This window comes from Amblyomma americanum, chromosome 2, assembly GCF_052857255.1.
Source record: "Amblyomma americanum isolate KBUSLIRL-KWMA chromosome 2, ASM5285725v1, whole genome shotgun sequence".
In the NCBI taxonomy this organism is placed as follows: Eukaryota; Metazoa; Arthropoda; class Arachnida; order Ixodida; family Ixodidae; genus Amblyomma; species Amblyomma americanum.
In genome coordinates this window covers 173,125,923-173,152,881 of record NC_135498.1, presented here as the reverse complement: position 1 = coordinate 173,152,881, position 26,959 = coordinate 173,125,923, and positions in this window count along the sequence as shown.

Genomic DNA, 26,959 nt, shown 5'->3' with positions numbered 1-26,959 from the left:
TGTGGAGTCGGCGGAGAACACTGTAGGCATGGCCGTATTTTTGTTTAGAAGAGAGGGATATACATACCAGCGTGTATTGCTCCATTTCTAACCGATTTCTACTTAGCGGTTCTTGACAGGACTCTTGAAGAGTCTCTCTTAAGCTCCATGGCCGCAAATGCATTCCGGTTAGTACATGACTGTCATGTCTTAAATGAATGTGAGTGGACAGTTTTGCTGTTGGTGTTACTGCTATCCGTTGTTTTTGCGAAGGTCTCGCGTCTCTGGAAGTGACATATGAAGTGTCCGTCAATCACTGCATCAAATTCCCTGTCCCTGTATTTTACTCCCGCAAATGTGTACTGGTCCTTAGAACGAAGAAAAGCCGTTACTTCCGTAATGCTCAGCACTATAAAAGTTTGTAAATCGAGGCATCGTGTCAACTTGACCTGCAGAAATGCCTTGCAGAAATCATGCACCCACAGGAGTGTCAGCAATTTTTATTTTCAATTTATAGTCAGGCGGTGCCGCAGGACGCCTTCTTAAAATTTACTATCAGTAGCAGAAACAACGCTAAAAAATTGAAAGCTGGCGCCAAAGTCAACCCTAGTAACCGAGAGAGAAATTTTTCGGTGATACCTTATCGTCATCTGATCTCTCATAATTTGAACATAATTCTGAAGTAAGCGGGGTAGATGCCGTCATTACAGCTCCTGTGAAAATGAGATGTGCGCATGTAAATGCGCATGGCAGCCAGCTGTGCGTACCTGCAGCCCAGATGAAGGTGTTAAAACCTTTTTGAGGATCGTGGATAGCTGGCTGCTCCTGTCAGAAAAGTCGCGTCTGGTATCCACGTCATAGCTGTCGGGGGCAACTAGAATGTCGGCGGAGGAAACAACTACATTAAACTCTTCGCTGAGGTCTTAGGTGACGTGGTCGACGAGGTCGTCGCGGAGGTCCTCGGTGGGGTCAGCGTTGAAATCGTTTTTAGAGTAGGGCGGTTGAGATCGCCAGTGTTCGGGTAGTCGCATCAAATCGTAGCATGGAAGCTGTACACTCGCAGCGGCAGCGGCGATCCTGCACTCGGAGGACGTCGTCTTCAGTTTTTCTGGCGGGGGGACGTGCCTCTCAATTGGCCAGAGGATGATGCTCGACTGTGCGAAGGAACCCGTCATGGAGACGGCTACCTAGAGTGATGGTCGTGGAGGTGTTGAGGGCAGCACATAATCGGCCTTGTACTGTTCAATGTCCCCGGGGTCTTACGATGGCGCAGTCAGGGAGCTCCCGGGGGAAATCTTCTTAAGCCCATCTTCAGGTAAGGGCAGTTGCGGAAGACATTCCCTGGCTTCCCGCAGTGGTAGCATAGCGGCTGTTTTTGGATGTGCGCCACAATTCCGCTTTCCGCAGAACAGGGCGTGGGCCACGCAGCGTGAAGATCCCCTGCATTGGTTCAGCAGCAGGATGGAAGCCATGCGGCACTGGCGCAGGTTTTCGTAGAGCTTCGCTGTAGCTCATGGCGGACGACTCCGGCCGTGGTGCCAGTGGTGGCTGCACCGCTCGTCGAATTTCGTTACGGACGGTATGGATACAGCTGCAACTTTTTTTCAGGTGGAGCACCTAAGCGGAGGTTGCGCACTCTCCACAAGCTCCCGAAGTGCCCTGTCCCCGGCGGCTGGCACTGAAGCACAGTAGTTGGCGGTTGCAACAGTTCCCTGACGACCGTACTGCGCACTGCGTTAATGCAAGAGACGTTCCATAGCCGTGGCTTCTTTGGCGAAGTCAGAGACGGTTCTTTGAAGGTCGCGTATAAGGCCAGCGAAGAGCTGCTCCTTCACAACACGCATGAGGTGGCGTACTTTCGTTGCCTCGGGCATGGCATGGTCAGCCCGACATAAGAGGCGTGTCATACCTTCTATAAACATGGCGACGGTTTCGATCGACTGCTGTGACCTGGAGAAAAGGGGGATTTTGGCTTTTTTTGTCGTTCATTTCGGCTGAAGGTGATGATTACCCATGGCGGAACTCTCCTCAGTTTGGAAAGGAAGCCGCATAATTCCCGAACCATGTCTTTGCTAAGTCTTGGAACGGGATACGCACGCTTCGTAGCTTTCGCACGTCGTCCCACTCGTTTAAATCGGACACACGGTCAAAGCTGGGCAACCAGCACCCGACATCCTCGAGCCTAACGCCGTGGGAGGATGGCCTATAGCGAGGAGTAGGGACGACAACCGGCGGGACAGAGCCAGAAGGCTAACCTGTCTGACTGCCAGTAGTAGGCGTCATGGTACGCGCAGACGTCGTCAGTGGCTGAAACTCAGGTTCCGGGCTTCGCAGGCGGCGGCTGACCTTGTGTACGGGTGTTGTTACCAAGCGTCGCGGATCAGCGTCAGAATTGTCTTCGGGGTGAGTGGGCATGTGACGTACCCAGCACCTCCACCAAAATGACCCGAAAAACATAGCGCGACTCAAAAAGGGGCCTTAAATCGAACGGCCAAGCAGACCAGCAGCACGCACCCGATCGGAAGTGTCGTCTTCCTCGCTCTGTTACGAGCCAAATCATGCAGCTCGACCGCATAGCGGCGCCGACGTAATATTAGCAGTGTGACATTATACACATTTTCGATAATCTAAAGAGTGATCCGCTACAAATTGCTATTTGGATCTAGCACCTAAATTAACCTATCAAAAAGTTAACGATATGAATCAAATACTAGCCTACAATCCCGCAAGACGCACCTGCTCATGACTTGTATACAGTCCCGCAAACGCGCAGTGAGCCGTGTGTGGCCGAGCTGTGTCTGGGGAAAAGGAGAACGTGGTGGTTGAGCGGAAGCTGAGTGTTGCGCCTTTAACCTTTTCGGCCCTTTTATTGCCAATTGACAACCCAACATAAATATTTCGCGCGTGCCTCTGTAAGGCAAGATTGTAGTTAATTTTTATTAGGACAGTTTCCGTGGGATCCTTGTTGCTACCGGAGTCACTGTTGTTGCATTATATCGCAGTTTGCGGTCGTAGAGAGAAGTAGCAGCACGGTAGCCATGGCTTAAATAGCTGACGTATAGCGAATTTGTATATTTATATCTTACCAACCATGCATTCTTCTTTTTTGTGGAACGCCTGTTCCAAGCTCAGATTCGCGTCTTAAATATTATGTGTAAAGGCTGAAATGTGTAGACTTAGGAGAACCACGTTTTTGTCGTTCGTGATTTTGCACCCCATCGGGGCTCATTGGTTGCCAATGGTGGCCGTTGCGGGATGATAATTTTTCTAGACGAATGGAAGTCATGTAAACATAAGGAACAATTTAAAAAAGAAATTTTATGCCGGCTACGCATCGGACACAAACACCCGAATATGATTCTTTGCTAAAAACAGAAAAACTTTTGTGTAAAATGTGTGGATATTAAGCTGTAATTAAACATGACAATCTCATGCACAAAAATAGAAACATTACAAATGAATATTTCAGTGATTTTCTTAGCGATCGCAATCCCCTGTCACCAAATGCTCCTCTAAAGTTAGAGCCGACTTGTTGACCAGTCATGTTTAAACCAAAGGAAATATTATTGCCTCCAAAATTGCTACAGCATGTAAACAATACAGGCGAGGACTTCAATGTAAAACAACTGTAATGGGAGCCTCAATGAATGATAATAAATAAATAAATTGTTTTCGATTGTTTAAAGGAAGGACGCGTCCTAGAAATGTAAGTTTGAAGACCTCTTGTCTATTAAGCATTACTAGAAATTAGTCATGTTCTTTGCGCATGATAGCCATGTTGCTTATATGCCTTAAAAAACAGCATCACACTCCTTACGATAGTAATAGAGCAGCGACTGCTCTGGGTATCCGTGTGTTACTGCAAAGCACAATTAAGCTAGTCAAAAGCTTCCCGGCATATATTAGAAAGGGCGAGAAATAGGAAACAAAGCTACCTGACAGACGTAAACTGCGGGACGACAGTTAGAGCGGTGCGCGGACACATTGATACTTACCTTATCAGCAGTAGAATGTTTCACACAGCCCTCCGATGATATGTGCTAAAGGCACAACGTTGGAGAGGTAGGTCTGAACTCCCTACTACCCATCAGTCTGTTGCCTTTCTACATATCTTTAAATCTTAACACTCTTAATCTTCTGCTTTATAAAATCATCATCAAATTTATCTCCAGCAGTACCTTTCATGTTTTCACATTCACCTGCCTGTATACGCTATGCACCGTCTGAAGTAAATTGATCCGGAGCACTACCTGTGTTACTTCCACGCGCGCCTGCCTGTACCTGAACGTCTCCTGAATTTTCTCAGTGCCCTTAAACTTTCTGCTCGCAACTACTCGTAGATAAAACTCGTTAGAAATATGAAGCAGACAAATAAAAGTATTAATATCCTAAAATTTATGTCGACGTTATGCAGAGCCCTGTGGTTGATTCATTTCTTTCTTCATACAAAAAGCGAAGGACTGGAATTTTCTGCCCGAAGAAGCCGTACTCCACTCCAATGCTGCATATTTCAGGTCTGCCACTGAACACGTCATATCATTCACTAAAGATGCCCACCCCTCATGTAAAACCTCTACCTAGGTGCATTTGAGGAATAATAAATAAATAAATTAGTGCTATAGTGCTCTTAAATTTTAGTATGCATGGTTTTTTGTTTACACTTCACTAGAATGCACTCTAAAGTGCCGTACGTATGAATATCCAACGGGGTCGATGTATTCCGTGTACAAAGATCTTGCAAATTTGACATTACATTCTTCGCGACAATCTGTTTTACCTTACCTTATCAGAAGCCGAGTGTTTCACACACCACGCCGATGATTAGTCCGCAGGTAATTTTGGTAACCTTGCCTTTAATTTGGCAGAAGACACATAGTAGAGCGATATTTCGAGACTACAGCGCTATTAAAACAGAAATCTAAAATTTTCTTTACCAACAGTTCGGTATTATCTATGGGACGTGCTTCTTTGAAGCAAATATCAATATATCTAATAGGAAGTGCTAGCCACATCACAGGTTTTCTGATATCTAAGCAATATCACAGGGAATTAACTAACAGGACATTTATACATTTGGAATAAACGGGTGCTGTGGAGACAGAAATGCGAAACAACTATCACAAATTTTCCACTATCGATACTCAAGAGCAAAAATACTTGTTCTGTAAGGCAGCGTAATTTGCATAGCTTTTCGTTACTCCTACTTATTGCGGTGATTCTATCGCAATACAAATATATTGCGATGCTTCCGTGGGACACAGGAATGGCGGACGAAAAATGTAGCTTACCAAATATAAGCCATCGCGCGCTTACAATGACTCGTATTCACTTTTTGTGTTTTGGACTCTTTAAGCAGTCTTCGACAAGCCGCCAATGACATTGCTCAAACGATATTAATATATGATGCAAGCCTGCTTTTTCAGAACAGATATTAGCCTTTGAACTTTTATTTATCAGAATTGTTTTTCTTACGCCTCGAAATGCATCTTTCGAGCAAGCATGTGGCCAAAAATTTGCATTTTGGCCGCCTTTAAGCGGTGACTTTTCTTTCTGTCTTCGATATGTGGGATGTTCGAGACTCTTCAAAATGCCAGCGTTCATTGCTTGTTTTAAGCACCTGTTGCTTAACAACGCAGACGTAGTGGCTTCCTACACGTGCAATGATAGCTGCTTCTGCAGAGGTTCTCTTCTTTCGCAGGCGGCACTGGAGCACAGGCCACCGGCATACGTCTGGTAAATTGGCATGGACGATGAAAAAATTGAAGACGTGCATAACTGGCACCCCTGCCAATGGAAACCTCAGTCGCGCTTTCAGGTGTGTGGCGGTGGTGGCCAGCTGCAAAAAATTGTGCTTTTGAACAATATTTCGCGCTTAGCAATGATAAACCGCCTGTCATTTTTATCATGACAATACAAAACTTACAGGCGAATTGACACGAATCGAAAGTAAGCACACATTTCGAAAGAAAACAAGCCGACTCAATATTCTTGTGAAAACAGAAGCGTGGCGAAAGACGAAGGGTTGACATGGCGCTGCTAGAGGATCAATTTGAATGTAAATGTGGGTTTGTGCAGAAATTGTCGACTGTGCACGAATACAAAAAAGCTAAAGCAAATAAAATGGGCGCACACATAAGTAAGAAAGCTAGATATTTTGCTCATCCAACACAAGATGGCGTGTCAATGGAATCAATTGATTAATCTTTTAGCGATGTAATCTGCTTTGCAAGCACAGGCTGCTGCGGTTCAATGTGCAGGCATTTGAAAATGTAAGCTCCGCTGATTTGAGACAGTAGAAAATATTAGATTAAGGGACGTAAGGGTGTTATAGTGAAGACAAAGGAATTTTCGAAAATAGAATTTTAGAGGTAAGATGATTGGTTTCGCGGCATGGTATTGCCAGCGTTGGCCCACACCATAAAACCGGTGAATCATCTTTATTAGTAAGCTGGTTAACTAATTTCTATTCATCCACTTTTTAACGACTGGAGTTTGTCGCCTGGTTCCAATTAGATATCTGTAGCCAGTCGTTATTAGACGCCATACCAGTTTTTAGATTTTTGAAAACTCGATTATTCTTGGTGCTGTGACTCGACAAATTTTGGCTACTTCGACTAGTTACGTGCTCCGGACGGCTCGATTTGCGTGCATGCTTTCGAACGAGCATGTATTTTCCCACGATGCAGCAATTTTTTGTCGAGCCACAGCGGCGAGCGTAATCGAGGTAGTGAAATTCTAAAAACAGATATGATGGTTACTAAAGACCGGTTACTTAATCTCGAATGGCAACCAGGCGCCTAACGCTAATAGTTAAAACGTTAATTTGTGAATATTACATGACCATCTTGCTAGTTAAAATGATTCAGCGGTTTGCTGGTTTCCGCATCGCCTGGCAATTCCACTCCGCAAAAGCCACATATTTACCTAAAAAATCCTATGTTTGAAAATTACTTAAAATCTTCCCAGTAACACAATATATATATGGACAGCGAAGCGCTACCTGACAGTCAGCAGCACGGGACTCCTAGTCCTTCCATTTTCCGCCCAGAAGCTCGAAACCTATTTCGCGTGTGTTTCAAAATTTACGAAGCTTTCTTGAACGCTTAGTCGTTCCGTTCTCAAAAACATCTCTTGGCGGCTAACCTCACGCGTAACTTTCACAGGCTGCTTTGCTTGGTAGTTGCTGCGCCCTCTGCCGGGCGGGACAGAGAAGGGCAGGTGACATTTTTAATGCTTATGACATCAACAGCAGCACAGGCGTGCGGCATGCTAATGATGCGGCTGGTAATCATAAATTGGTGGGCTACGGCATAGAGAGTGACAAACTTTTCTAAATCTTGTAAAGCGATATGACCATTACCAACTGCCTCGAAATCAATATGGAAATAAACAAAAAACGGTTAACCTGCCTTCAAACAGTATGCTTGATCTGCATTTCTGATAGTCTCTATCACTACCACGCACGCGAAGGTTTTAATAAAGAAACCAACATTTAAAATTTTTGGTGCGCCATGCTTATATAGGGTTGTAGCGGTAACACTGGCGTTAAACGAGAAATGTACTGCATTTCGTAGATTATCTCAAAAGAAATATTACACAATTGTCTGCTAGCCTCCAGAAATCGCGTTCAACACTGTTGGCAAAAATTAGTCCCGTGGGAGCAATGGCAGCCGTTAGTCCTCATGAGCAGCACAAAAGGAGCAACTGCGACCGCGTGCGTGCCGTGTGCAGACTTCACGGAACAAAAGCTTAGTCCTTGGCCTGAAGAAAGTCTAACTGCAGGACGAAGGACAGAATTTGCTCCACTGCTTCAACGTTACTTCCCAAAGTAGATGGCGGCACCCTTCAAGGCAGGACCCCTGACTTCAGACTGATTTCGTCTTAGTCATTGTTACTGCCTTTTCAGTGCATTCACTGGAGATAAATGGGGCACCGGTCTTTCGCTTCGTCTCGTCTCGCCTATAGCAAAATCTATAAGTAATAACCTTGCTTCCATTTTTCATTTGGAATAAGAATTCTGCCGCTGACAGGCTTAAGAGGTGCGTCGTTTTGTTGAATAAATGTTCGCCATCCTAACAACCACTTGGCGTCACACAAGTCTGCGCTTATCGTTTCTCTTGTTTGCACACGCTGAACTAAAAGAGGGATTGTGAGATATGGCGTAACGTCCAGCAAAAAGCCTGCGTTTAGCGTACAGTTTCGATCACACTTGTCTAGAGCGTTCGAGCGGTGCAGTCCGGTGGAAACAAAGCGAAATTATGAAGTACGTATTGACTTTCATTGTTAATATTTGCGCTGGAGAGCAGCCTAATATTCTTGTGAAACACACACGCACCAGAGCCTTGCCCTCAGCAAAGCAGCTGCGATACGATTTAACTTCATTTGCTCCGCAGCACACCGCTCGAGCGCTCTAGACAAGTGTGATCGACTCTGTACATAAGCTTGCATACGCATATAGTACGTTGGCAGCGTCGCTCTATACACTTTTCGAGCCATATCTGTGTACACCAAGAGCTGCGAGGCGGTGGCCGGGAAGTGAGAACGAGACAGAATTTCAGCGGCGGCGGATTTCGCTCGCTATCGGCGCCGAATGTTTGATGACAAACAATCGATGGAACTTGTTTAAAGACATGCAGAGAGCGCAGTTTATAAGAGAAACATTTTTTCTCGCTGCTTTCGTCATTGCCAAGACGATTATATACACAGTTACGAAAAATTACCGTTGTGCTAACTATAATTCTTTAAACGTCCTGTGTTTTAGGCAACCAATTCAGCATAATAATGGGAGCAAATCTAACTATGGTTCGTTCCCTTTCTTAGGAGAGGCTCATGCATCTCGAAACGTTGTGATACGGCGGTGATGAAGTAGGAGACGATTGATGATGCAGCTGAGGAAACGAAGAAATACAATTACTGAATTTACACTACTGAAAACTGTAAGTTAGAAAAACGATGTCACACAGACAAATACAATAATTGTAAACTAAATGAAAATCAATCTCACGAATAGAAACAACTCTACAGTACCTTACTTATCGACTAAATACATTAGTTAAAGCCAAGGGGTTTTGAAAGTTACTTGCTATGGACGGAGACTGTCTCTTCACTCAAATCCAAAGCTTTGGCACAAAATCTTACGGGTTTCGAGACCAGAACGCTATCTCTTTGCCTCTAAAGTTTTATCGTTTTTTTTCACAGTCAGGGAGGCGCCGCTCCCTATTCGTGGCGGCAATGGAAGTGGAGGACGTCCGGCCTCCTCTGGAACCCGGTGGGTCTGCGGAAGCCGCCCAGAGGAAGCGCTTCCACCAATCGATCGAGGCAAGCAGCCAGGCTACCGTGCTGCACTCAGCCACAAGCGAGGACACTTCGGCGGACGACGGGTTCGTCCCAGTGATGAGCAAAAAAGCCAAAAGACTTCGTAAGAGTGAACACTCATCCTCATCAATCACATCTACCGTCATCACGGCACGTGGTGCATTGGCGCATACAGTCCTGTTTACGCCTGAATCGCCCACCGACAGCCTCAACCTGCTGAACAGACAGGCTACGTCGGTGTTTCTCGAGGACATCAGGATCAACAGCCGAAGGAACCTCCTTGCCATCGATGTAACGGAGCGGAGCGCCTTGGAAAGTATAGCCACCATCAAGAAGATCGGAGACATCCCCGTCCGCTCTCTTGTTCCTGAAGACAATGGCACAACCGCTGGCGTCATTTACGACATCGATGCGAATATCCCTGACTCCGACCTGCCGATACTCATTAAACCAGCGACGAACAGCATCGAAATAACCACGGTTCAGCGCCTCGGCAAGTCAAGGTGCGTCAAGCTCACTTTTAAGGGCGATTGTTTTTCATCGCACATGAAGGTTGGCCACTTGCCACTTTCGACATGCAGTTCGCCCATTCGTCCCGAAGCTGCTTCAGTGTCGGAAGTGCATGAAAATTGGGCATGTAAGTCGTGTTTGTAATACCACCTTAGCGTTCCAGCGCTGCTCTGAAGCACATAGCGGTGACAGTTGCCGCGCTACTGTCTTGAAGTGCGCCAACTGCCATGGCCCTCATGACGCTTCTTCGCAAGTCTGTCCCCGCCTTAAGAAAGAACGGGCGGTGTTGAAGCAAATCGTGCGAGACCATTCAACGCACAGAGAGGCCGCAGCTACGGTGCGTCGGCGTCGTTCGCGTCGTCGACGATCTGCTATAGGAAAAGCCGACAGCGGCAGGGAAGCCCCATCGCTCCTGCAACTTGCCCCCCCCCCCCCCTCCACCGACTAATGTAAGCCCAGTGACTGGTGAAGCTGTAACGAGTGCTTCAGAGGTGACATGGCCACCATTGCCGAAGCCACGCTCGACCTTGGTGTCTGAGCAGACACCACACCCGCACTGTCCCATGCCTACAGCTGAGCGAGCCCAAGGCAGAGATCCAGCCTTAGGTGAGGAAGTGCAGGCGTTCGCCATCTTGAGGTCTCTTATGAACGCGATGCGTGTGGTGCTGTCTAGCTCTCACTCGCTAGCAGCACGGAATGCATTTCAGGCACTGAACGCGCTAAATCCAGTTCTTTCAGCTTTCCAGTAGCAGACACAATGGCTCTCCCAGAGTTACCTTTTGAAATCCAAGTCAGAAAAGCGTCTGTTTTCTACTGGAATGCCCGTGGACTCAATTCCCGCATTTCGGACATTCGCGAATAAGCCTATAAACACAGATTTCTAATCCTCGCGATTCGTGAGCCCAATTTACAAAATCTCATCCGAATTTCTTGCTATGAAGCGTTGGCATCGTCCACGCACAGGGGAAATAGCAAGGTCATCCTCTACATTCGAAGGGAGCTTACTTAAGTGCACCATGCGGTTCCCCCTCACGACCATAACCAGTACGTGTGTGTAACGGTGAAAAGGCGCACGTATTTATATTCAACAAGGTTTGACGCCGACAGACTGAGGTACTTGTTGGCTGTAACACCTGGGCCTTGCATAGTCACTGGTGACTTTAATGTACATCACGCCATGTGAGGAGGCATCCGGATGAATTCGAAGGAAAAGAAGTCTTGTCTGTTTCGCATCTGACCACGACCTACAATGCCTTAACGACGGTTCTCCTACGTACATTTGAGGGCTGTCTTACAGCAGTTGTCTGGACTTGGCGTTTGTGTCTCGGTGACCTGCGAGACGTGTCCGGTGGTTTATCGACGTGGAAACGCATGAAAGTGACCACATCCCACGTATATTTTTGTTTCTGGTTTCACCGGATGCAGATCTGCGAAACGTTTGCAACGAATAGTCTGGTCTATTTTTGAAGCCTTTATGGAAGAAGCCTTCAGAGAAGACATTACAACATGCATTGAAGAGCGCGTCAAGGAGGGTATGAAGCTCGCGAGATGCTTCTTCACTCCAATGCCAAAGCTCACAGACTTCGATGTGGAGCTGCAGCGCCTCCGATCAGTTCGACGCAGAGCAGAGAGAAGATACAGGCGCGCAAAGTCGATGCACAAATTAAGGGTTGCAAGGCGCACACAGAAGAAAATTCAGCGGAGAATTCAAATCTTGCAGGCTGACCGTTGGAAAGAATTCTGTGAATCACTTGATCCTCGAAAGCCTCTCTCACGCATCTGGAGTGTGGTGCGTGGTTTGCGAACACCTCCTCAACAGCTCCAACCATTCAAGTCTCTCGCACTTCACCAAGGACGTAGCGAAGCGGAGATTGGTGGAAATTTTTGCGCAAGAATAGCAGGTCGCAGGAACCGATCCGCAACTCTGAATTGCTTTGAAGTGCCTAGATCTAGGGATTCACGAATGGACCTTCTTTTCTCCATGGAAGAACTAGACGCCGCCATGGCCGGTTGCAGACGGTCTTCATCGCCGGGTCCCGATAGAGTAACACACTCTGCACTTGCAAACCTTGGTCAGGAGGCTCGACGTGTTCTTTTAGACCACTTCAACTCTTCATGGTGTGCGGGTGCAGTTCCGTACGCGTGGAAACCAAGTCGTCTGGTTCCAGTCGTTAAACCTGGAAAATTGTCGCTTGACCTAACATAGTGCTGTCTAATTGCACTGGCTAGTTGCGTGGGAAAAATCATAGAATGGATGGTACTTACGCGAATTGAGTATCTGGAGCGCTATCAAATATACCCAGATGTAATTTCCGGGTTTCGGCGGGGAAGTTCTTGTATTGTTAGCGTGATTGACCTGGTTTAATCAGTTCAACATCAGAAGCATCTGAAGCGCTTGACCACGGCGTTGTTTCTGGATGTTAAAACGGCGTATGACAACGTCACTCATCAAGCTATCTTGGACTCTCTGGAAGCTTCAGAACTTGGTGGTCGCATGTTCTGCTGGACACGCAGTTATCTATCCAACCGATCACTATTTATGCAGACTGAGAACGGATCAATATATTCGCATTACACTTCCCATGGGGTCCCACAGGGTGGAATACTCAGCCCAACGCTTTTCAATCTTGTGCTTGTCGGCGTTGTCGATGTACTACCACAGTCGGCGAGAGTCTCAGTCTATGCAGAAGATATTTGTATCTGGGCATCAGGAGTTACGCGACCAAAAGTTCAAGCAAGGCTTCAAAGGTGGCAAGCATTCTTGTGGTCTACCTCCGCCTGCAAGGCCTGGAGATTTCTACTGAAATATGTTCCGTTGTTGCCTTTAGACGCAAGGACATGTCCCATTACCCCTTACGCATAAATGGGTAAACAATACCCTATGAAAGAAGCCATCGCTTCCTCGGAGTAATAATCGATCGTAATTTAACATGGAGCCCACATGTCTCGTACATAAAAAGGCGACTGACATCGATAGCTCACGTTCTATCCTTTCTCGGAGGGAAGTCGTGGGGGGCATCAGTGCACTCGATGCTCCAGCTGTACACCGCATTATTCATTGGATTCCTTCGGTGCAGTATCCCTGCATTAGGAAACTTAAGGAAAAAGAACATGCGGTGTCTGCAAAGTTTTCAGGCTCAAGGTCTGCGGATGTGCCTAGGACAGCCAAAATGCGCGTCTACAGCCGCAACCATACTCATCGCTCAGGAGAATCCAGTGACAGCCTATGTCACAACTGAAGCCTTGAGAGCGCATATTCGTCACCTCTCTCGGATTCCCACGCCCCATCCTGCCTATCTTCCTGCTAACCGGCCGATACATCGTTTGCGAAAATTATTGAGGCCCATCGCGACTTCCTACCAACCCAATTTACACCAGCCTCTAGACCGTCTTCTCCATTATGGAGTCTGCACCAACCTTGTGTGCTTCTTTTCATACCGGGCATCAAACAGAAGGCTGATTTATCGACGACAGCACTAAAACAGACAACTCTAGAATATTTACATGAGAAACACGGACGCCGACTGCACGTGTACACCGATGGCTCAATGACCCCTTCCAGTTCCTCGGGCTTCGTAGTCATCCCCGTAAGGAACATAGTGAAGAAAGTAAAAACAACACACCGGACTTCATCGACTAGCACAGAACTTACTGCTATTCGTGTCGCCATTGACCATATCAGTGAAGAAACACACCGGCAATGGTCTGTTTTCACTGATTCAAAGGCAGCCCTCCAAGCGTTACAATCTGGTCTTTGTCATGGGTCCCATGAAGGACTTGTCGCCGAAATCCGAGAGCTCAACCACACGGCCATTAACAAAGGGCACGATATTGTTTACCAATGGCTGCCAAGACACATCGGCATCGCAGACAACCACCACGCAAATGAGGCCGCGCGAATTGCTCACCATGAGAGTGATTGCGTGTCCATCCCCATCTAGAGAGCCGAAATAGCGGATAGGCTTAGACCACTGTCGCAGGACATCACGCTTGCTGCATAGTATTCAGGCCAATTCTCGCATTCGCGTTTAAAAACTTTAGACCCAGATCTGAAGCTTCGGCTTCCATCCGGCCTACCACGACATGAAGCAACTTTGTTGTGTCGGCTCTGGCTTGGTGTAGATTTCACCAAGCACTACTCCTTAATAGGTATGACTAACAGTCCTGCATGTGCCATCTGCGGGTGTGCTGAGACAATAGCCCACATTCTTTGTGAGTGCCCTGCCTACAACGCCAAAAGACAGTCTCTCTGCTGTGCATTGGAGCATCTCGACCTACGCTCACTGACGCAAACAAAGATTCTCGGCCACTGGCCGCGGTGGTCATCGGCGGCGAAGGCGTCCCAGGCACTGGTCCGCTTTTCGAACACTTGTGGCCTGCACGATAGACTGTGAGTTTACTGACCGCTGTGACTTTACATAGTCACTTTAATTTCCTGCAACTGTCTTTTCTCCTTCATCTTTTTCTCCCCTCACCCCTTTCGCCCCGTGCAGGCTAGCAAACAGGCTATTCGGCTGGTTAACCTCCCTGCCTTTCCTTCTCCTCCTCTTTCTCCTCCTCTTGCGGGTTCCGCAAATAAAGAAGTTAAGGAGGTCAAGTTCCGAGAAACATCCTTGGCATCGCTCAAGCAGTGCAGTGTTAATCCTCCTGGAGGTTGGGCACAACCTCGAACCCACTGTTTGGCTAAGAAGAAAAAGAAACACAGCAAGAAAACATTCGCGACACCTTCTCCACGCGAGATTCCTTGCCCTCTTTCCGTGATGCTGTCTCCATTCCGGCGTGTGGCATGTCGCTGCCGCACCCCCGTGCCATTTCTTAAAGGTTGACATTCCCTTTCGCTAACTGACAGGACAAACAATTTCCTGGCTAATAGCGGCCGGAAGTGTCCGATGGGGACACACAAGACTGGAAACGAGCATGACTGCTTGAAAACGAAAGGGCGCCTCGCAAAACTCTTCGCAGGCCCTCATGGTTGCGCGGAAGTGCATGGTATGCGAATCCGCTATCGTGGGAACGCCAGACCGGATCGAGGTGCGCCGCCTGTACGCGCTAATACACAGTGCCTTCGGGAGATCGACTTTTCTGGATCGACATCTGGATGGGTACCGCCACATTCTATTATAAGATGTTCAGTTGCTTATAAAAAGTTTCCACACACTGCCCCTGTGTCATCTTGGTTGAATTTCGTTTTGTAGTTTGGAGTTCTAAGACACCACGTCATAGGTTCGAAGTAGAGGGCACAGCATCTTGAGATCACTAAACCATTCTTTCCTGATCTTTTCCAAAAAAAAAATGTAAACTCCTTTGTCGTCCACCTGTTGTCGTCCAATTTCCTCTCGGGTTCTTCATATAATAATTTGCACTGAGGTTCTCGTGCATCGAACGATGACGAACTCAAGTCCCCGTCTACTGCTCAGCTTTTGCTTTTGCTATCGGCGGGTAGGGCCAATCTTCTAAGAGCTCTCTGATGTATTTATACTTCTTATTGAACTTCTTCCCTTACGCACAAAGCCGCATTCCCAAAAATGAGACCTGCCACCATTATTCTTTTCCAAATAAGTCTCAGTACTTCATACTTTTCATACCCACATAATTGCATATGCTTCAATATCGCGTCGTCCCCTCGCCCTTTTGCGGTAACAGCCTGCTTGGGCTTTTGTATGAACTTCTGTCCTGCTTTGACCAATATCCGAGATATTTGCTTTCTTCTCGTATGGGTAGCTAATAGCCTTTTATTGTAAGCGTCAGATCACGGCATTGTTTACAAATCATCGCACGTGACTCAATTGTGCTAAGCGAGAAGCCTAGCGCGTTCCATTCATCTAAACCGGAATAAACCTTTCTGGCTATCAGCTAACTGAAGAATGACGTCAATAATGTAAAATCCAGAAGCTCTGCTGCCCGCCTAATTTGTAAAATATATTGCAACCTAGATTGCTGTCCTGTTATATTATTGCCCTATTTCAGTATTTATCACAGAAATAATTGAGCATCATGAGTGAGAGAAGGCGGCATAGCCTTAATCTTTTATTTCCTTCAACAGCTGTTAAATTTCTTGGTCTTTGCCATGCACTGTAAACTTTAAAACCAATTTTCTCTCCATATTTCGTTTCCATATCTCATATCTCTCTCCATATCTCATTTCCGATACCTTAACATTTAAATACGTCTAATGAAAATTCCCTATTTACGTTGTCGTACACCCCTTATGCACAGGAAGCCAGAATGAAGAGATCCGTTTGACGCCCTAGCTATTTCTTTGCATTAGGGAAGCACGAACAGGCTATCTTCTCAGCGCTTATCGCTTCCCAAAATGCTCCGTAGTTCTCCGTGTATATGGTCTCTGTACATACGCCTCCATTTCAAATTTCGCCCCCTGGATTGCCACCCTGTAAGAAATGTCGTACTAATCGGTCTGAAATATTGATTTTCATCCCGTCTCCTTTCCCTCTGTAAATCAAATTCATTTGTCTCGATCGTCAGATGTCAGGAAATTGCTTACTTTTTATCACCCTTCCCAGTGCTTTTAATATTGTTTGCTTGTTGCTTGGCACAACTACATTAACATTCTTGAATTGAATTTCGTCTGCCACTGCAGTTGTGCATTTAGAAATATTTGTCTTCATATTTTTCCAGTTAGCACTTATCATTTTCGTTATGCTGTCCTGTGCTGATGACTACCGTGTTGTAACTCCCCGATCACTCAGCTATAAATGATTTAGTGTATTTCGCAGCGCAGCCTTCCTCTAAACAATTTTCCTCGTAATCATGAGTCCGCTCCTCTTTTCTTTGATTATATTTGCACACTGGTTTTAAGGTTCTAGATTTTTCTCTGCCTACTTTTAGTTGGACTGCGAACTTCAGCCATCCAGAGATCAGTGGACTGCTTTATTTTACATTCGACGAGCAACTGTACTTCCAGCACTCTCAGTTGGCCGCCGCCGTGTCTGAGTGCTTATGATGCTCGGCTGCTGACCGTAAAGACGCGGGTTCGACGCCGGCCGCGGCGGTCGAATTTCAATGGAGGCGAAATTCTAGAGGCACGTGTACGGTGCAATATCAGCGCAAGTTAGAAAACCCATGGCGGTAGAAATTTCCGGAGCCCTTCACTACGTCGTCCCTTATAGCCTGAGTCGCTTTGGGGCGCTAAACACCGATAACGAGTACCTTTACTCAATAAAATTTTGATTTATGATCTGCTTTTTTCTTAAAAAAGCTGCACCTTTGTAACATCTGTGTTCTATTCAAGTCACCCTTTGTTGTTAAATGGCCAGTTAATTTCATAATTTTACTAGTTTCGTTGTTTTGTCGTTCTTTTTCAGCGGTTTTCCACGCTTACATGTTCCATTATTTACTGATGAGTCGTTGTAGCCGATCATAATCCCATTTCTCCACGTAGCGCTTCTCTATTGCTTCCGTTACACCTGTTGCTATTATCGCTATTTTTTCGTCGTATAAATCTGTGTTCTGTTTTTCTTTTCACTGCATTTCTCTTTCGATCAGGGCTCCAATCTGCAGACTAATTTTTTATGATCACATCCGAAGCTCTACTCTCCGTCTTCATCTGTTTACATGTTTGAGAACTTGCTCTAGATTTCATGCGACATTAGGCTGTAGTCAATGGTAGCCTGCCTGTTACGGAGTTCCCAAGTGATTTGGCCCGCATATTTAGTTTGTTTTTAATAAATAGATTGCTTTGCTAATAGAGTTCTAGAATTAACCTCCTGTGACAATATTTGCATTCATCCAGATCCTTGATGCGTGATATACCTCCCCCTATACAATAGTCTCCTTGTCGTCTCCACAATGTTTTATATGGTCATATAGACATGTGACTAGGCCCTTGTTTTCTTCCTTCTATCTGATTATTTTTCATAAATACGGTAAGCCTAGCCATAACCTTTTGCCGGACATTGCTCCTGACACCCAGATGTGTCCTTCGCAAGTTGAATTCATTCTTTCCCAATTTATTCCTTGGCGATCAGCATCCCATAACTATAGCGATATTAGTGCCGCCTGCTTTTTTTAAAGAGAACCCTGTCCGCAATAATGAGGTGTTACTCGTTCGGCCCATGAACTTCCCAATCGTTCAAGGGGAAAAAAAATTGGTAGAATTCATTGTTCATTCGGTATTCAATACGCAAAACAAGACGAAGCAGAAGTCTTATACCCAAATAATAGCATCTTAATGTGCCGAGAATGCACTAACGCCGGCGGGTTCACTATAAAGCGAAAAGCTCCGCTTCACACCAAGACGCCACGTGGGCTGTTTGTCTCATTGAAGTCTTTGGGCATATGTTATCGGAACGTGTGCCATGTCTGTGACGTCACCGCCCCGTTTCTTCAAAGCTTATCCCCGAATCCGAGCCGCTGCAACCCTTTTCGGCGTTTAGACCAATTGGCTGTGACCAGCAACGAAACTCGGTATACGGGCCGATGGGATGCTGCAATCCCAGAGCGGGATGTCAAATGAATACATGATGGAGTTGGAAGCGGCTGTGGTGTTACTACCGGTAATTTTCTTCCCTCCCGATGTATAGAGAAGATTTTTGCAACCGTAATAAATTTCACACTCTCAAGAAGACTAAAATCAGCATGAAATAATTTTACAGAAGCACAGGGGTCAAAAGTGGTATTCTTCTTTGCCTAAAGTTTGAGCTTCTTGTTCTACACTTGCCAGGCTGCCTTCACAGGAGGACACTAATGAATGTTTTCTGCGTGATCTTTGCGAGCTTCTGGCGCAGGAATTCGCACTTAAGCAATATCAAACCCCACGCTCGCTTGAAGTGAGCATTTTAGTTTGAAACCAAATGCTATGTCGCCTGCAGCTGTCATAAAAATGCACCCACACCACAGCAGTTGTGGGTGAAAAACTGGAATCTTTCCGCAAGCTATTGTTTTGAAATAACATTGGAAGCGAGGCAGGGCGGTTGCAGTGCCAGTAAAGAGTATTTTCTCAGGGCTCAACCATAGTATACGCGCATACATTACTCAGTTGGCACTATGCTTCTGTATGAGCTGTGGTTTTAGCATTTGTGTTTTCACATGATTGAGCGGGAAATTGAAACTATGCGAAATCAAGATGTTTTGAATTCTAACACAGAAATGCTGTGGAGAGTACGTGTAGGCTACTATCCACTACTTCTTACATGTATACCAGGAAATATGGAAATATTACCCAGTACCCAATGAGCCAAAGAGTTTATTCAGACAACGTATAGTACAGTTGCCTAAGGCGTAGACTAAAAGGCAAATGCACGACTGACAAAGAGTCTGCGCCTTTCTTGCTCCCATTCGAGAGCAGAAGACATTCAGCGCATAAAATAAACTCTAAACGAGATGGAAATACAAGTGGTCGGTTTGCAATGAAACTGGAGTATTTCACATTGAATATTTAGGTACGTTTGTACAAAATCTCTGAGAAGCGACAGAATAAAAACGAAAACAGTGGTTATGCCTAGAGTTGCAAGAGATACGTAGTGATGTTTTTTGAAAGCTTTCAATGAATTGCTTTCCTGAATAATGTTTACAGCAGGATGGTGATTCTTCAAAAAACTGGAAATTCTGTACCTGAGATTCTGAGTGCCGTAGTTCGTACGTATTTTTTCTTATTATAACATGTGTGCCGTGTGTTGTAGGTGTGCGTTTTTGTAAGATACTGATCAGAAAAAGCGGTAGAATTTGAATGCATTTGTACGTAAGTAGCTAACGCTATCTTTTTGTTCGTAACATTCCCTACCTGACCTACTAAAATATATGGCAGAGCATGTAACAGGGAATAAAGAAAATGAAGCCGGTTGCGCGCTTTTGCAGTAAAACGTATCACTACGGAAGTATAAAAACTAGGACTATCGAAATCTTTCGCCCAGCTTCTATGTAAAGGCTTATAAAAGCTTTCTTCGTAGAGAAAGGCGACGTTGGTGGATAAGGTAGGGGGATCGAGTAGCCTGGTGTTGAGGTTCGTGGTTCAGACTATTCATCCCTCCAATGCGTGGAGTTCCTGTGAGAGCAGAAATTCACCTTATTTGTGACTTCGGGGGCTAAGTTTGGTGACAGACTCTGACAGCAGCCTCTAGTAGAACATCTCTGATTTGTGCTAGAATGCAACCTGTAGCAACCACGCGTACAGTGTGTATCAGTGTGTATCGCATAGCCCGAGAGATAAGGGGTCATTGGGGGATTTTTAAGGCATACGGCATGAGGGGGATCAGTGCAAAAGCCGAGAGTCTCGGCAACGTTTTAGCTTTCACGAGTCGAGAATGAAATAAGTGCTGAATCGCTAATTCTGGTGCTTGTAAACACAACAACATAAAAACGTAATTACCAGAACAGGACAGGACAGAAAAAGCGTAAGAAATCTGAATTTCTTCAGCGGACAAGGGTTGGTGTAACGCACAATACACAACTCGTCTTCACGCAAAACATACCTGTAATAATGCTTCCATGAATGTACTCTCATGCACTGTAGAAAAAAATTGTTCACATTCAGATAGCCGCTTCATCCATGGGCATAAAAACCTAGGTGTTTTCTTACTCTATACGCTTGTCAAAGAAAAATTTGTCATCAAAGCTGTTTTGCAACTTCAGTAACTCGGATAACGAGCAGCTGCGTTTTTCCACTGCATACCATAACATAACTGTGACGTGCAAAATAGGGGAGAATGTGAGTGCATCTTCGCATTGGACACATACACCTGAATATTATTCCTTGCTAAAAAACAAGAAAAACTTGTGTGTAAAATGTGTGGAGATTAACCTGTAATTAAAGCTATTATAATCTCATGCACAAATATAGAAACATTAAAAAAGGAAATTTCTGTGTATTTTTTTAACGAACGCAATCCCGTTTCACCACATGCTCCTCTAAGGAAAAAGCCGACTTGTTGACCGGTCATGTCTAAACGAAATGAAATTCTATTTCATCCAAAACTGCTACAACATGTAAACTATACTGTCGAGGGTCTCAATGCAAAACGACTGCAACGGAACCATTAATGGATGATAACGAAATAAAGAATCTATTTTCGATTGTCTGAGGGAAGGAGATATCTTAGAAATGTAAATTTTAAAACCTCTAGTCTATTAAGCCTAACTAGAAACTTAATCATGTTCTTTGCGCATGAGAGCCTTATTACTTATTTGCGTTCAAACGCAGCATAGCACTCCTTACGATAGTAATAAAGCAGCAACTGCTCTGGGTATCTCCGTGTTACTGCAAAGCACAAGCTAGACAAAAGCTTTCTGACATATATTGGAAAAGGCGAGAAAAAGGTAAAAAGCTACCTGACAGTCGTAGACTGCGTGACGACAGCTATAGCGGTGCGTGGACAGATAGAAACCTACATTATTAGCAGCCGAATGTTTCACACAGCCCGCTGATATGTGATCAGGCCACCTAACGTTGGAGGGATATGTCTATGTCAGAACTGCCTACTACCCATCAGTCTGTTGCCTTTCTACATATCTTTAAAGCCTAAAACTCATGGTCTTTAGTTTTCTGAAATCATCATCTAAGTTATCTGGAGCAGTACCTTTAATGCTTTCACATATGCCTCCCTTTATACGCTGAGCACCCGCTGAAGTAAATTGATCAGGAGCAGTACCTATGTCCCTTTCACGTGTTCCTACCTGTAGCAGAACGCGTTCTGAATTTTCTCCGTGCGTGTAGAATTTCTCCTCTCGACTACTCGCCGATAAAACTGGTTGGAACTATGAAGCTGTCAAATGAAAGTATTAATACTCTAAAATTTATGTCGAGGTTATGCAGAGCACTGTGGTTGAGGCATTCTTTCTTCATACAAAAAGTGAAGGACTGGAAGGCTCTGCTCGAAGAAGCCGTGTGCCACTTCAATGCTGCCGATTTCAGGACTGCCATTGAACACGTCATCATTCACTGAAGATGACCACCGCTCATTTAAAACCTCTACCTAAGGGCATTTGAAGAATAATAAATAAATAAATAATAAATAAACAAATTAGTGCAAACGTGGCTCTTTCAACCACTCTTAAATGTTAGTATGCAGGGTTTTTTATTTACACTCCACTGGAATGCACTTTACAGCTGCCGTAAAGTTGAATATTCTGACGGGGTCGATGTATCTCGTGTACAAAGATCTTGCAAATTTGACATTACATTCTTCGCGACAATGAGTTTAACTTTACCCTATCAGAAGCCGAATGTTTCACGCACCACTTTGATGATAAGTGCGCAGGTGAGGTAACCTTACCTGTAGTTTTACAGAAAATGGCACATAGTAGAGCGATATTTCCAGAATACAGCGGTATTAGAACTGAAATCTGAAATTTTAGCAACAGTTCGGTATTAGCTACGGGAGGCACTTCTTTAAAGCAAGTATCAATATATCTAATAGGAAGTGCTGCCACATCACAAATTTTCTGATTTCCGAGCAATATCTCAGTGAATTAACTACCAGGACATTTTCAAATCTTGGAATAAATGCGTGTTGTGAAGACAAAAATGTGAAACAGTGATCACAAATTTTCCACTATCGATACTCAAGCGCGAAAATACTTGTTTTGTAATGCAGCGTTATTTGCATAGCTTTTCGTTTCTCCTCTTTATTTCGCTGATTCTCTCGCAGCACGAATATATTTCGAGGCGTCCGTGGGACACAGGAATGGCGAACGAAAAATGGAGCTTACGAAATATAAGCCATTGCGCGCTTACAGTGACTTGTATTCACTTTTTGTGTTTCGCACTCTTTAAACAGTCTTCGACAACATGCAGGTGACGTTGCTGAAACGACAATAAAAAAATGTTGTAAGCCTGCTTTTTCTGAACAGATAATGTTCGGCTTTGCAATTTGATTTCCCAGAAATGTTTTTCTTACACAGCGGGTTATACCTCTCGAAGAAGCATGCGACGAAAAACTTCAATTTCGGCCGCCTGCAAGCGGGAACTTTTCTTTCTGTCTTTTGCATGAGGGATGTTTGAGATTCTTCACAATGTCATTATTCATTGCTTGTATAAAACACCTGTTGCCTCACAGCGCAGACATAATCGCTTCCTACACGTGCTATGATAGCTGCTTCTTGCAGATGTTCTCTTCTTTTTAAAATGCAAAGAAAAAAATAAACCTTGTTTTCACTTTGTTAGGAATTTATGTTGGCCTCGCTTCAGACAAAACCGGGCTAAACTTGCTCAACTTCAATACACTACGAAAGGCTCATCTCTGGAGTTTGAACTAGAAGCAAAATAAACGGACGCCAGTTTGCTGGATAAGCAAACTCTCAAGGCGTTTTCGCTTGTAATTACTGTGTTGATGGAGCCAAAGAGCTAAAAAAATACACATTCGGCGATGAACACTCGATACCAACCATATTGGAAAAAAACTAGTTATTTGAAAGGCGTTTGCAATGCTGCGATCATGTGTGGAACTTCTTTATTATTCTGCATGTCTCCTGATTTCCTAATCACATTCACCTAAGCATATGGTTGTTAGATATGTGCATCAGTTTGGTTCTTTAGCGTGTATCAAAAGGCATTCCAGCCTTGACTTGAACCAAGGCAGATATTTGCGGAAGGAGGCCCAAAACATGCTTATTTGCGATCCTTCTTGAGGATAAGCTCTAGAGATCTCTGCGCACCAGAAACCGTCCCACAACGTCTCATGGCGCATATGTAAATAAGGACGTGGTAGCATACATATCTAGATCAAAATTACAAGCCACCTCATTGTGTCGTGATCCCTGTAATACGCTCAAGGTCGGGATCATGACTGCAGCCAAGTCCTCACCACGCAGGTTGTTGGCGCAGCATAGGGCCATAAAAAGTTTGTTGCATACCCGCTGGCTTGAATGCGTCGTATGAAGGGTTCAGGCTACGTCTTCGTCATTGTTCCGCCGTGCCACATCACCTGATTTGGTCTTTGCATGCCATAAGCGCTTATGCAATGGTGGGCATGCCCAGGGTTCTGGGACATCATCAGCTCGAGTGCTGTCGTTAGCCAGGTTACTCCTGACAAGAAAGTAGTCATGCGATGACGCTGGAAACAAGCAATTAAAAATTGTTTCCGCATGTAGTGCGGAGAAACGCACATCCGGAGATCTTTGCCTTACCTGTTAGTCTGTGTACTGCGAAGAAGCTCCTCGCCTGTGAGGAAGAAAAACCCTGACTAGTAATCCCTTGTTTTTTTTAAACCTTTTATTCTTGAAATCGTAGTTTTCTCAGTACTATCTAGGTTTTTACTTCTTCATTTTGAATTACCGGGATTGTCTTGCAATCAGCATAAACTACTTCTTTTCAAGTTTCCTCCTTTCCCGCCCAAGAGATTTTTAGGAAATTGTATATTTTATAGCTCTTATTTTAGGAAACTCGAGGCATACACAAGCGTTGATATCTTGATGTTTTATGAGGAAGGTTACCGACACCACCAGCCAAGCTGGTGCAATGGCGTAAACTAGAATGAAGTTCTGGAAGCTTACGAGATTAGGACTGCCATAAAAATATTCTTTGTAATTGAATCCGTTGATCGTTTTGATAGGGAGCTTCAGTGGCTGACGGTATCGTGCTTACTGCAGGATAAGAGTGCGCTTTTGTCTTTTTGTTTCTACAGATTTTAGTTCATGTTGTACCTTTTTCTGTGGTTGTCTCGAGATAGTTTTTCAAGTCTTTTCTCAGCTATGCAATTTTTTGCCAGCACGCGCTTCGTTAAGTGGTCATTCTTTCGGGGGTATTTTACTCTTTTGGAACAACGAACTACGTCCCGTTCTTGCGTCTTTACTTGGGTAAGTTGGGTTGCGTTGGAATCAAATGTAATTTGCTTCAGTGGCTTTTTTGTTCAGTTTGAGTACGACCTCAAAATGTTATAAACTTCGCTCTTAGCGTTTCAAGGCATATATTTTGGTTATGGTCGCGCACGGGCCTCTGAAACGGCACTGCTGTGTGCCAACGTTGCAATACATTCAAATGATTTTTCGAGTGGATGTGTGTAGAATGATTTTTCAAACTCCTTTGAGCTTCCCGCGGAGTGCGGCGTACTATGTATCCGAGAGGTTTAGAGAGCACTTAAATTTAATCACCTGAACTGAACCGTCAGGGGTTCTTCAACGCACCACAGAAGACGATAAACTTTCTCTTTACTCCTAAAGGAACGCATGGTTATTGTCAAGATGCCACCTGGAACGATGTCTTATCATGTTTTGTTGGTTTTGAACGTGTGCAATAAAGGTTTCACCGAAAAAATGTAACAACTACCGCCTATTGAAATTCAATGCCGCCCTGAGGAATCGACTGAAAGATGGAGCAAATAGCCTTGGTCCAAGATTCCTGGGCATGCTCTGTACTTTTAATGTGAAAACAGAGTGTGTGGCGTGCTTTGCTCCTAAGAAGTTAGAACAGACGGACTTGCTGCGCCGTTGATGGAGAGAAAAAAAGAGGCTGCAATGAACACAAAGGGAAAGCAATCACAAAGTGATACAAGTCGCTCGGAAGAAAAGAAAGAATTGAGCATTGGTAACGGATAAGGAGAAATCGAGCGAATTTTTGTGCGAGATGCCTCATGGTAATTTTTGTGCGTGCGCCGCTTTTAAGTGACGATTGTCTTTTCGATCATGCGGATTATTTTAGAGCTTACGTATATAGGCGGCAGTCGAACTCTCTGGATCACAAAGTTCACACTAAAAGCTGCTTTTGTAAGCCGCAGCATGCCATAGCCCTGTGCGTAGGCTGGAGGTGCCGACAAAATTGAGCCTCGGTTACAAAGCGGGCATGTTGGTTTCAGCCCAGCTGTTGGAAAGTGAAATCACTGCCGCATGAAGTTGCACATGCGAAGCAAGCGACCAGGAAAACTACCAAAAAGATTGCCTTGACCGCATGTGCAGACGCGCATGCTTAGGAGTGTTTCATCTGTAGCCAGCAACTTCATTTAGACGCTGCTTCCTTATTCAAGTCCACAAATCTCGCGCTTGTAAGGAATAATTTTACAATTTTAAGAGGGTATCTGAGTTAACCCTATATGGTATTGCTATAACGAATGCTTCTGGCTGCAGCATAGGTAAAACTGCGCTTATTTTTTAATTGTATCTTGCTCGAGGGGCCCACGCTCACTTGTCGGAGGTGTGGGCTTATACGATGTTTGAGCCCAAACGCTCTTGTTCAGTCTTTTTGCTCCAAGGTAGCAAGGAATAGACAATGAAGAATTTGTATTACGATGTTACTCAATGCGCAGTCATGAACTTCAGGCGGTTGACAGCTGGCGTCCGCTTTTTCGAATCCAGTCGCATCATGAACATGACTGCTGATGATCGTGTGAGCGAACAAACTAAAAGCGAATTTTTTCACCACTTTACACTGTATGAAAGGAAAGCGCTTGAATCATCATAACGGCTGCGCGAATAAAAGCAAGATAGAAAGTCTACCAGTCATTATCGCCTGAGTTCCGCCCGATAAAGTATCGCCATTTTGTGCTTGAGCTTGGTGTCATACTACCCACATGCTGCATAGATTTCGGATTCGTCCGCAATGTATAATCAAGCTTTTAGAAAAAGCGGAGAGTCCTAGGCGAATGCAACCAAGTGAGTGCGGTGGCGGAGGTGAATGCCGTGAAGGCTGACGTGCTGCTACTTTTCTTCGGTGGTCACTCTCTTGTAGTTCTTCATGGTTCAACCCTGGGCACGGTGGACGTATTAAACCCAGGCTTAGCGGTCGCCTCTCTTTAGCCTGCGGCTCCGGCGCAGGCCACATCAACAGCTGATGCCCTACCATGGGAGTCCTTCAATTTTGGCCCCAACCTGACCTCTACAGTAGCAAAAGCGCAGCTGTCTCGCTCTCCAGCCGAAGAACTCGGGTGTACTTCCTGGACACACCACCGCATCCACACTGCCGGTCACGGGCCCATCAGCCACCAACCTCGTCGTGTCGCACTAGCCGCACGGCGGGTTATTCAGCAGCACGTGGCCGACATGCTAGACCAGAGCATTATTTTCCCTTCGTGCAGCCCTTGGTCCTCACTCGACGTCCTCGTGCGGAAGAAGGATGGACGATCCGCTTCTGCGTGTATTACCGCAAACATAACGCCGTCACCCATATCGATGTCTATCCGCTACCTCGCCTTGACGACGCACTCGACCGGCTGAAGGGGTCCCAATACTTTACCACCTTTGATCTTCTTTCGGGCTACTGGCTGGTACCACT